General features: G+C 46.2%; 1 protein-coding gene across 1 annotated transcript in view; it reads right to left on the bottom strand.

Annotated features, from left to right (window-relative positions):
* Positions 1–11,228, bottom strand: part of SMAD9 (SMAD family member 9) — a 36,999-nt gene extending 25,771 nt beyond the window's left edge. Inside the window, exon 1 of the mRNA XM_082279428.1 lies at positions 11,125–11,228. The gene's annotated coding sequence lies outside the window, so the exon portion shown is untranslated. The remainder of the gene's footprint in view (positions 1–11,124) is intronic.
* Positions 11,229–11,934: the final 706 nt, after the last annotated feature.

An 11,934-nucleotide genomic window follows, 5' to 3' on the forward strand; every position in this document is an offset into this window, starting at 1 on the left:
GGGAGGGAAGTGTTTCAGTTTTGATCCATATTCCCAACACATGTCCATCATACGATGATGGAAGTTCTGGTCTGTTCGCCTCTGTCTCCCTCAGTGACAATGTGATGTGCTATTGTGAGGATGAGTCAGGCATCATCCAGGATACATTCCTAACAAGATTCCCTCCTCTGGGACTACAAGGAAGGCTTTGTCTATCTGTCAGCTAAGTGACTGGTCAACACTAAACACAGTCAGTTTTCCATGCTGTAAATCTTTATTCCATTATTGCGTTTAGCTTAAGGTCTGAAGCTTGATTTAGGGAAGAGCCAAAAGACATATGGGATGAGTAGGTCAGATATGGGTGAGCATGGACCCACCCTTTTGTTTCTGTGGCCTGCAGGAAAGGGTAGGACTGGAAACGTGTCAGCCCAGTTCACTGGCTCCATTCTCCCTAAACATATGGTTGTCTACTACAACTGTTGCTGTGGCATAACAGTGGTGGGAAACATCTCTGGGCACAAGAACTTGATTACCTATAGCATGTTATTACCACAGCATCTGGAATGGCTTTGATCTGTGCCAGCAGCACTCCCCCAAACCACTCTTGTGTGTAGTTCAAGAGCTAGAAGGGAACATGGGTCACTCCTAATAATAAGTCAGCAAAGATCCACCATGTTTTGGAGGGTGAGACAGCCATTGCACAGGAGTAAGCCTCAAGGCCAAGAGCAGTATAAGGCATGTTTAATTTATTAGTATAGAAGCAGTCTTTTAGTAGAATTTACTTGGCCACAGAAACACATCCAAATTTTTGACACCCATATCTGACCTACTCATCCTCAAGTTCCTAAATATGTATTTGAGAAAAATACATGTGTACATGGCATGGACCACTCCACCTAAAGGTAAACATCTAGAAAAAAAAATTAGCAAAATTAGGCACTGCATTCAGCTAATGCTGTGTGAGATGAGGCACCTCAAGTCTGAATGACTGTAAGGCTAAGAGCCAGCAACATGGACATGAAGTGGAAGGGACTAGGATATTATCTCCTACTCCTATGCCCATTTTTCACCTTCCAGTGTAGAAATAGCCTGTAGGTCCTCAGGTCAGCAGGAGAAATGCGTAGCTCCAGGAGCCTCACTTCAGTAATTTCTACAGTGCTACTAAAGAGCCTGACACACCAAGAGCAGAGGAAAGCCCATCATAATTGTGGGCTTCCCATTTCCTAACCGGAGCCAGGTCCTGCTGAAGTCAGTAAGAGGGGTTCCAGAGCTCATGGAAATTAAACATGCCCTCCTCTGTGTCTCATGAGCCAACATGCTGACATCTCCACTATGGAAAGATTTTGTGAAGTTTAGATTTCACCTAATGTGAAAAGGATCCACTGTGTCAGGGGAGACTCACGTCACACCTCAGCAGGATTCCTGTGCAGTCCAACATGCTGATGAAGTTCCCTCTAATTCAGTTGCCATAGAATCACAGAATCATAGGATATTCTGAGTTGAAAGGGACCCACCTGGGTCATCAAAGCCAACTCCTGGCTCAGCACAGGACCACCCCAAGAATCACACCGTGTGCCTGAGAGCATTGTCCAAATACTTCTTGAACTCTCTCAGGGTTGGTGCTGTGACCACTTCTCTGGTGAGCCTGTTCCAGTGCCCAGCCACCCTCTGGGTGAAGAACCTTTTCCTGATATCCAGCCGAAACCTCCCCTGATACAGCTTCATACCATTCCCTCAGGCTGGGGGAATTTCTCTCCCATAGGCACAGCAGGGAAATTGTACCAGCCTTTGTTAAATTTCACTCTAAGTTTTCTGCAGAAGTCAAAAACGAAAATTACATGGATGCTAACAAAAACAGACTTAAAACACCACTGTGTAAAAGCAAAGCATACAGCCTCCCTCAGAAGCATATCTATGTATGTGTGTGTAAGCACAGGCGTGAGCAGATGTTTGCTCCTTGTCTTGGAATAAATCTTCAAGGTGCTGCCTCCACTCGAGCACTTGCCTGGGCAAACTGCACAGTGAGAGGCATGGCTATCTGTCTGGAGAATGCCTGACATCATCAGTCTCGGTGTCACTGCAACAGCTAAGTAAGGCCACAGAGGGAGATTTCTCAGAGGGTTGTCTAGACATAAGCTGTGCAGTTCTTGGAGATGCATGTGGCTGGAAAACAGAGCAGTGAGACAATTATAGCTGTAAGTCTGACACGCGGCGGCTAAATCACAACAGTACTAGAAGGGAGAAAATTGTTTCAGTCGATCAATGTGAAGAGGAATGCTGTGAACATGCTCTTGGTTAGTTATTTTTACCTAGCACTGATTCAGTTACTCCTACTTACTATGAAAGAGAGAAGCATGTGAGTTTTCTTAAATTAACTAATTCTTGGTGTGTTTTCAAATGTGCCCAGCTGGCAGCAGCCAGCACACACCCAGGGCTGGCAAGGAACCTCCCAGGTCACATCATCACTGCCACTTGCTGTGGGGATCTTCAAAACATCCGCAGAGAAAAGGGTTTTAAAACAAACAAACAAACAAACAAACAAAAGTGTGTAGAAATACTTGGGCCTCAAATGAATGACGAACCTCACCAATCTTGCCTCGGGCCTCATGCACCAACCCTTTTTGGTTTTTTTGCCTGCACAGCAACTTGGAACTGGGCAGGAGATGTTTCACATATACACCCATTCCAGAAGAGCAGTGTGAAAGCACACACCTGATTACAGTCCAGTAATCAGCTCATGGCTCAGGAACAGTGGCCACATGTTATTTTTGAAGCATGTAAATCACTTGTACTACTCATGGCACCCTCAACATCATTTGGGATCCCCCAAGGCTTCTTGTTGCACTTGGGACCCACCAGACAAGGGTGCTGTTATTAATTTATCTGAAACCACAGTCTTTCACACCCAAGAAAATATAGTGAATGAATTATTCATTACAATGTTACCAACTTGGTCCACAACCACGGAACCTGACACCTAGGGTTTTAATTTAATAAAATGCAAAGAAGGCTGATTTTTCTTTTAAATTCAGAAATGAAATTTCTTCCCAGTTTGACCCTGGACTGCTCCAACTAAAAACAGATGCAATGATAGGAGGTAGAGTGTTTGAGGCTCAAATTTATCCATGTTTCACAGAGCCCTGGCAACATCTCTTTGTTTATTCCTATAAGCTTAAATGAATAATGCAAGCTTCTGAAAATCATTTTCTTGAGTCTTTTTCAAGGTTGTTCTGAAAACCCTACTACAATAAACTTTATGTGAAGGCATCAATATCAAAGAGCAAATCTCACAGCACCTCATGCTTTTCCAGCCACCCATTCACCCTGTGGAGCCTTCACCTGAACTCATTGCTTCCCAAATAAAGTAAGAATAAAATTTGATGTTAGTGCCTAAAAATTTGTGATGTCCAAATAATTTTTCTGAGCCTGTGTAACCACTCAAATATTACCTCATCTATTCAGCAACTTTTAGCTTCTCCTATCAGGAATAATACATTCTTATTTGATATAAAGATGGAAAATTCAAATATATAAGCTGCATGCCTTAACATAGCTGCATGCACTTCTATAGGCCAAACATTGTGGAAGGGTTTCAGAGGCATAAATTCTGTCACAAAAGAAAATTAAGCACCCAGGTCATGTTTGGTATGCCCATGATGCCTGATAAGGAAGGGATGTACCAATTCCTTCTGTGGGACTGCTCTGGATGAGCACATTGACGGATGCTTCAACAAAGCTTTGTTAGTGTGACATCAGATGGAGAGAACAGAAGTGCATGAACATGGTAACAGTACCCCCATGTAGAAAGGCTGCTGCAGACAGGATAGGGGCAATCCATCTTTCATGTCCACTTGAAGAATCAGGGAGAGCTTATGAGTAGGATAGATACATGTTGGGATAGTTGCTGCTGGAAGTCTGTGAGTGCATTTTACACGGCTTGCTTCAAGAATAACTGTGCTGGCCTTGGGGAGGAAGAAGGGACTGGAAAACCCCTTGAGATGAGCCCTTAGGACCCTACATCCCCTACTACAACCAAGCAAAAGAGCCCCTCTCTTCAGGTGCAGCACTGGGCTAGCATGGCTACATTGGCTTTGGCCCCTGGGCTACTTGCATCCAGCTGCTGAGGACAGAAACCTAAACCAGAGGGCTGGATGCTCCCACCAATTTTTGCCTTTGAAAATCTCCCACAATATCTGAAGGCACCCCACAAAATTACCACAACCAAAGTCTATGTAAAAATATTAAACTGGACCAATTTATCACCATGATCTCTCTCTGACTGTACTTCCTTCCTCGGTATTAATTTTTAAAGGAAACCAGTGACTGTGATGTTTATGAAGAGTGAACTGCACTGTTCCCTGTCTGGGCCACACCGAAGTTTCTAAGATGCAATCCCACAGGGACACATCCTCTTCTCTGCCTCACACCCTGCTCCCTGCAGGCAGGAAGAAGACCCATTCACCCAGTCCCTGCCTTACCCCTTCCTGTGGCTGCCTTGCTCAGACTCAGACTGGCATCTGCAAGGAAGAGCCCCTCTCTCAGCTGCTTTCCTCCAGCAGAGCTGAAGGCTAAGGAGCACTCATGCCATGGAGGAACTCTGAGGATGTATCTGTGGGAGAAGTAGAGGCAGTGGGGTGGTGAGGAGGTGCATCAACCTGCCTTAGGAAGCCAACATGTCTTCTCATGGCTCTGGCTATCCCCATTTTATAGCCAGTCAGTCCTGCATTCCTCACATACCCACCATTCCCAGAGAAACTGTAGCAAAGCCCATTGGTGTTTCTAAAAATGGAACGGTTAGAAATACGCAAAAAATAGAATTCCTGCTTTTAAAATAAAAGCTGACTCGTCTCTAATACAAAGCATGCAGCCAAGTGCCTCCAGAACAAACACTTCACAAAGGAAGAAGGGGACTTGAAAAGAATTTCAGCTTCAATGCTGGTCTAAAGTTTATATCCACACTAATCAGATCCTGCAATCCTCATTATCAATCACTGGCATTCTTGGAGTCATTCCCAAATACCCATTTTAGGAAAAGGATTTGCTTAGATTTAGATGTTAAGAATGTTGTGACAAAGGATACATCTAAAGAACGATTTCTTCACCAAGGATGTGGCACTCTAGTCTGATGAGAACCTATTCTGGAAGTTTAGTGTCTTAAGTTGTTAGAAGAGAATATACTTTTGGAGACCTGGTTGTGCCTTTACAGTGCACTCAGGGAAAAAGGATAAAGCAAATGTTCTCCTCATATTGTATGGTAGCACATCCCACCTCAGGGAAGTCTGCCTTCTTACCTTACTCAGTTCTGGTGTTAACACAGCAGACAGTTTAGCATCTCACAGCTTGGAAAGTGAAATACAGATCAATCGATCATATGGATCATCAATAAAATACTCAAAAGGAAGAACTTTCAGAAGCGCTTCCCCCCTGACTGGCAGCAGGCCTGGAGAGGGAGCAACAGTGCTGCTGGCCATCTCTCCTTCTCTCCAGGTGAGGCAACCTGGCCAACTGCATATGGGGGATAGGTTTCACACAAAAACCCCTTTCTGTATACATCACGCTAGCAGTTTTCCATGGAATTGCATTAGCATTTCATTGTGTTCAAACCATATCACATTCAAATCTGTTTTTCCTAAAAGGCTTCCATTGTGCATCACTGTGGGAAATTGCTAATGCAATAAGATTGACATATAGGTTCTCCTGCATGAACATCCGCAGTAATCTGTGCTAATTGAGCCCTTGGTGGCTTGTGAAATGCTGCAGGGGGGAGGAAGGGTGGAGCATCCACAGGGCCTACATCTTGGAGAACTGCAGCAAATAACCATGTGGAGGACAGGTAAGCACTAGTATTAGTGTGCTTTATCCATGTAAAGATCTGATTCAGTGGCAGGGAGTGCCTTGGTCAAGGGACCAGGATATTTTCTATGAAAAATATCAGGATGTGCTTGGGCTGTCTGTGGAAGTTATTTCCCAGCGGCAGGGCTAAGAACAAAAGGAGCAAGAACTTGCCTATCTAATTCCCTTCTGTGGGGGAAAGAAGGAGATAGCTGGCCATTCCCAGTGACTTCAGCTGAAGATGTGGGTGCTCAGATTCTCTGTAAGACAGAACACTTGCTTATGAGATTAAAAAGGCTTCATATGCCTACTTTTGAGCCTGGGAGTAAATAACAAGTGCTGGATTCTCTTTAGCATGTAAGATGACATGTCATGTTAACTACCAGCCTCAGAAAATGCTGAGCAGAAGGCACAAATCAGGCCCTGAGTCTTTAAAAGAAATATTTTACTCTTCTGAAAATCCATCTCAGGATTCCAAGGAATACCCCATCTCTTCAAGGCTGTTTCTGCCCTTCCTCCCCTCTTCTAACACTTAGCTCTGACCCATGCAGCCCCTACAACCCAAGGCTCTCAAGGAGGCTACCACCAAGAAGTCTGAGGTGGTCCCGTAGGACCATGCAGCAGGACAGGCATGGGAGCTGCAGGCTGCAGCCTCCCACAGGAATGGATTTTGGTTTCTCTATTCTAGGTGTCTCTGTGAAAGCCTCATGCCCTGTGTGAAGTAATTCCAGATCTGTTGATGAGAGAGAGATAAATCAGCTACCTCATATATGCTGCAGGGTAAGAAACTGCACATTGGCAGCTGGGCCAGAGTAATTTGACAGAGACAAGTAGGTTTGGATAGGCAAGACCAGCAAGTAACCATGAGAGTCTTGAAAAGCCACATGAACTCCTTGTGCCTCCGGTCAGTTTTGTGCCTACTGAGCAGCGTGTGGGATCACTTCCTGCCACAAGGCCTCAGGGTAAATGGCTTTCCCTCAGGTGCCTCGACTTCTGCATTTGTCACACAGGTACCCTGACACAGATGGCTTTGTGAAGCATGATCAACTCTTCCGATGAGGGATGATGCAAAGGAATGCTTAAAAAAAAAAAAAAAAAAAAAAGGTTTTTTCTTTCGTTAAGGGAAGGCACAGCAAGAAAACACACATAAAAAAAAGATTAAGTATTGTTGAAATGTATTGACCTCAGCTGCAGGGTTATTCACATTATAAAGGATTCTTCATTAGGTGGAGCTTTGCTGCTTGCAGACAAGGCCTTCTGGAAAGGGCACCTCCATCACCAGCTCCTGCCTGCTGTTCTGCACAGCATGGCTGCGTGACCCAGCACACCACCAGGCAGAGCAAACACAGAACCACCGTTATCAAAAAATGGCCAATCTGGCTCCCATTGTAGCCAGGTAATGAGGGTGAAAGGAAGCCTGAAGCAGAACAAACTCTAATGACCCACGGGTCTGTTAATTTTCTTTCCTCCTCATTTCTCTCTTTTAATGGATGGTGAGTTTGAGGCCAACAGTTGTGGGGAACTCAGGTTGTGGGGACTATTTTCAAAGCCTATACAAAGGCCAGGCATATAGAGATACTCCAGAATGGGAGATATTTCAGAAGCAAAAGAACCAGGATTTTGGCAGGGGTCATGCTGACTGGGAGCAGAACGTAGGTGGGAGAAGAGAGCTTGTTGGGAAATGGGAGGTTGCAGTATCAAGCTGGAAGGTTGCCACATTGCAGACTAATGCTTTAGCAGCTGCAAACAAAAGGAAGGAGGAATGTAAGAAGTAACACGAAGAAAAAGTGTCAAGAGATATCTGGAAGTACCAAGACCTGTGAGGAAACAGAAGAGGCAAAGATGATGCTAAGTTTGGCAGAGGGAGGATGGTGATGCTACTGACAGGGAAAAAAGAGTGGGAAGGAAACAAGTTCTGGAAAGACAGATGTGGGAAAGGATAAGGCTTTGCTTCTCCCAGTCAGAAACACATCTCGATCGTAACGCTGTCTCAGAAAAACAGAGATCAACTATCAGATTTTCTTCTTCTGTTTTTTCTTGGTTTTTTTAATTAGGGGTGGCTGCATACACTGGGAAGTCTCCTTCACTCCATGTCCACTTCCACCATGTCCTTGCTGTGCCCTTGTCCAGAGGAACTGAACCTCAAAGAGAACTGCTCAACCTTACATCTGTCTAATGTGCAGAAACCTGGAAGTGGTCCTATAGAACAATCTGTGTGAAAATCACAGGTATCTGCACAAAATTTGGGCAGATAATGTTTCACCTGCTTTAATTAAAATGCAAACATGTATTAGTCAGGATCTCTCTCTGCGCTCTGATCCTGCCATCTATTAGATCCACTCATTTGCAAAAGCACAGCTGATTTTTAGCTGGTATAATAAATACACAGGGCCCAAGTCTCTTTAAGTCACCTTTCCACCTGTAAAATTCCCACAGTATTAACCATTCAAACATTGTAGACAAAATATAAGATGGGAAATAATTTGGGATATTTTTGAAAAATTAATTTTGTTGTACTGTATTCAAAGTCTAATGCTTCCTTACAGCCGTTCTCAAAGACAGTAATAAGACTGCAATGATTACCTCGAATTGTCATTGGTATTACTATTGTTTGCTGTTCATGTAGAGTAACACTAATGATTCCTTATACTGGCCTGTATCAGGAAACCAGGCAGTTTAACAGAACAACCTTTCCTATGTGTGTTTTTGCTGTGCTGTTTTCTGTTAAAATACTTATGATGCGTTGTTTGGAGTTTTTTTCTTCCCCAACCCTGTAATTATTATTTGCAAAGGGTATATATTGCACAGAAAATGGAATCTCTCTACACTATCACTGTATTTTTTGCAGCAGAAAAATGACCATTATAATATAATATAAATAATATATATTATATATATAATATATTATGGGTTTTTTTTCTGTCTGCCCTTATTCTTTTAAGTTTCTTTGATACAGGGTGCCCAGTATTGCTGATGCTGGAATTACTGTTAGGCAGTACCAGCAATGGTGATAAACTCCAGCTAGTGTTTTGGTTAGAGGTCACTTGTAATTAGTAGTCATTGTCCTTTGAATTTAACAATGGAAAAATAAAACTTTATAGCGACAGATTAGCCTGGCCATCAAAATTACAGCACTTTAGCATTCAGGAGAGAGGATTGCATGACACACTATCTCCCCGGCTGATAACAGCAGATAGCTAAGGATTCAAATGCGAGGTGCAGAAAGCCTGTAAAAGAATAAAAGGAGAGAAAGGAGGATTAACTGCCCAGATGTTATGTGATACGTTATATTGACACTTCTATGCTCCTCTTTTAGTGAACTGGGCCTCATCTTTTACCTACTGAAGGCAAGGTGGGGCACTACTGCCAGTTTCCATGAGAGTAGCTTTCTAACCCAAGGTGCTACCTAGTTCCTCTACATCATGTCCCCACCTTCTGCAGATACTTGGCACATGTGTGCATGACTTAGTGAAATACTAATTCTCAACTTTTTCACAAAGTTGTGCAGTTGACAGCTTTGTGCATATTCTTTTCAGTTGCTGCAGGTAACAAAAAGCTATCTCCACCACGTATCAGTTTACAAATACTGACATGGATTCGATGCACACAACGGGAGATGTCCCAATTTGTATATATCATATGGATATGATAAGGATTTGTGATAAAATACACTTTACCCTTATTCCAGCCATTTTTGGGGAATTACTCTTTATCAGCTTATGTGCAAGCTAATAAAGTGAAGAAGAAAAATGTTTCTAATTCCATGACAAAGGACAGACAGGAATGGGAACTACTGCCAAACCCAGTAAATACAAGATATCCTTCTTGATGCAACTGACTTTAAATGTATTTTTGGGCATGTTTATTTTAGCTACTAAGTCAAATTAACTCAATATTTAAAAAACCAACAAACAAACCACAAACATCCCCAGTCTCTGCTTTAAAATCTAACAGGAAGCAAAGATGAACCAGCCAGACACTGGTACTTATCAAATCTGAAAGAAGGGAGTTGTCTGGCTGGATTAAAACGGATGAGGTTTGTTTGAGTGATGACATTTGTCGTACTGTTGCTGAGGGGAAGAATTTTGCAGTACTTTCTTCATCTTATACTCCTGAAGATGGGAAGATTAGTCCTACCACACAAATACTTGCACATATAGAGAGGCACATTTCCACACATCAGAGATGCTGAGGAGTACTGAAACTTGTGTTATCTGCAGTGTCCTTCCCAAAGCACTGCAAACTTGAATACATTCCCAAGCCATCCACATCATTTCCCACTTCTGCCAAGGGAGAGCTTCTTCACTAAATAGTTGACCATTCTGGGCTGAAATATTTTTTTCACTAATTTATAAAATGCAAGTAATTAAGACTGCGTGCGCATGTCTGTGCGCGCGGACGTGTCCGCGTGTGTGTCATTTATTTTTATTCCCACTAATGCCTCTTTTAAAGCAGACCTGGCTACCATCAAATAAATTTACCCATAAAATCAAAGTAGGAAAACACAAAGTTACCAAACAATATCCGAATTGTTACCAATGAGCGGAGCTCCGAATTCCCCCCACTTAAGAGCTGCCTGGGTACGGAGATAAAATTACAGTGATTTATAATTTGCCGTGTCGGGCGCTATTGTTTTTGGAAATGTTGGTTACTTGCTAACATGTAACGTTCTAACTTCGGAGCCAAAAGACAAAAAGCCAATCAGAGTCACCGTTCGTAGCTGGAATAAAAACCCCGAATCACAGCAATTCTGCTCCGTTTTGCCCGGGAGCGTGTCCAGGAGCGGGATTTCTTGAACAGAAAATAACCTCTGAAAGGAAAAGTATTTCCAAACGTGTCATGTGGGGCTCTGTTGTTTCTTTTCTTTTTTTTTTTTTTTTTCTTCCCTCTCCTACTTAAACGAGAAGGAAAGAAATCCTGACAGCGGGACGACTTGTCAGCGTTTAGCCATCCATAAAAATGTTTTTCCCCGCGCTCCTCCTTTCACTCGCCGTCCTGGCGTCGGTCTGTCTCATCTCGCTGCTCCGCGGCCCCAGCCCCCGCCCGCACACCGCCCCAGCCCAGCGGGGCCGGGGCCGCCAGCCGGGGGGACACCGGCCCGGGGCGCCGCCGCGGCTGCCCCGCCGGGCGCACGGGGGGATGCTGCGGCCGCCGCCGCCGCCCAGCGACCCGCCACCGCTCCGTACCGCTTGGGGAAGGATGCGGGACAGCCCCGGCGCGAAGTTTGGGGCGACGGCAGCGGCACTGTTCCCCGTCCCCTCTCCTTCCCCCTTCCGCCCTTCCCGGGACGCGGCCGGGAGCCCCGGCTCTTACCTGCCACGGCCGCGGGCTGGGGTCTCGGCGCGCCGCGGGCGGGAGCGGGGCTGCAGCTGCGCGGCGGCGGGGCCAGGGCGCAGCGGCAGCGGCAGCAGCAGCCCCGACCGGCGTCAGTCAGGCGGGAGCCGCCAGGCTGTATTAGTGCGCCGGGCTGGAGCGCGGCCAGCAGCGCCGCGGCCGCTGGCCCGCCCCTCGCCCCCCCGCCCCCGCGCCCCCCCGGCCGCGCCGCCCCCGCCGCGCTCACACACGCTCACAGACACAGGGGCGCGCACACACCAGCGCACACGCTCACGCCCGCAGAGGCTCGCACACTTGCACCGCTCGCACACATCCGCACAGATACAGATACACGCACACGCTCAGACACTTGCACACACTGTCGCGCTCACAAACACGCGCCCACGGTGAGTTACACACACACGCACACAGACACACACACACAGACACACATACACACACTCTCACACACTCACGCAGACCCCGTGCGCTTCCCCGCACCCGCCGCACGCCGCCCCTCGCCGGGCTCACCCCTCCGCACACGCCGAGTTCTGGCCCTCCGGCACACGGGTTCCCCGTGCCAGAGCTCACCCCCAGGCACGGGCGCACGGACCGTCCCCGCGGAACCCGCCCTTGACACACACCCCGCTGCCGCTCGCCCCCAGCCCCGCGCCCCACTGGAGCGCAGCCTCCTCGGGGGCCGCCGGGCCGCCCCGGGACAGGTCTTCTGCCCGGTGCCCCCGCAGCCAGCCCTTCCCCGGGGTCCTTCTCGCCAGCCTCCGAGCCCCCGAGGATGGACACAGTGGCCAA

This window comes from Coloeus monedula (assembly GCF_965178545.1).
Source record: "Coloeus monedula genome assembly, chromosome: 3".
Classification (NCBI taxonomy): Eukaryota; Metazoa; Chordata; class Aves; order Passeriformes; family Corvidae; genus Coloeus; species Coloeus monedula.